A 948-nucleotide genomic window follows, 5' to 3' on the forward strand; every position below is an offset into this window, starting at 1 on the left:
CTCCCTTCCTCTCTCTAAAATCAACAAAAACATATCCTTGGGTGAGGATTAAAAAAAAAAAACACAATACTAAGATGGACAGTTTGCCCAGATTTTAAACTTCCTATATTTGTGTGACATCGGTGAAAATGGCAGAGTAGGAAACTCAAAAAGTCTTTCTCTTCACAAAAGCGGCACATAAACTGGCTAAATAAAAATCAACTTTATAAGAACTCTGGAAACCAATCAAAAGTTTACAGCAACTATATTTGTCAAGGGACATCACCAAAAATGGTAGAGTAAGGGTACATTTCTCCTCTGGGTAGCAGCCTTACCATTCTTTCTCCCCTCTTCTTCCCCTACTTCTTCCCCCACAGGTATGCATCTCTTAAACTCTAAGGGACACCACGAGACCTGCAACCAGGGGAGCAATGGGTAGTGGCAGCTCATCCCAGGCTAACTCTTGAAACTGTTCCCAAGGCCCTCTTTTCTCTGACTTCCCAGAGAGCTAAGGCAAGCCCCGCCTAGGCTCTCCTGTTGCTTCTTCTATGCTAAGCCTTTTCTTGTTTTACTGTCCCCACCTTTAATAAATGTTCCTTCATAGTCACACACACACAAAATGGCAGAGTAGGAAACTCCAGGATTCAGTCTCTCCACAAGAACAACTAATAAGCTAGCAAAAACTGTCAACTTATGTAGAACTCTGGAATGTAGTAAAAATAAACTTACAACAATCATGAGAGAGCTTATTGAAGAAAGAAGCAGTTACATTGCAGTAAATAAAAGCACTATGTTATTTTAAATCACCTGCCTACCAACTTCCCACACCGCAGGTCAGCAGAAGCCATGAAGATGACATTCTGTATTCCTGGTACAGGTTGATATTGGCAGAGGGAGCAATAATGACCTTATTCCCAAAGATTGTGATTGTGTGTTTCAACCTGACTAGTGACTACCTCAAGGACTGGT

The sequence above is a fragment of the Miniopterus schreibersii genome (assembly GCF_964146895.1).
Source record: "Miniopterus schreibersii genome assembly, chromosome: X".
NCBI classification, from domain to species: domain Eukaryota; kingdom Metazoa; phylum Chordata; class Mammalia; order Chiroptera; family Miniopteridae; genus Miniopterus; species Miniopterus schreibersii.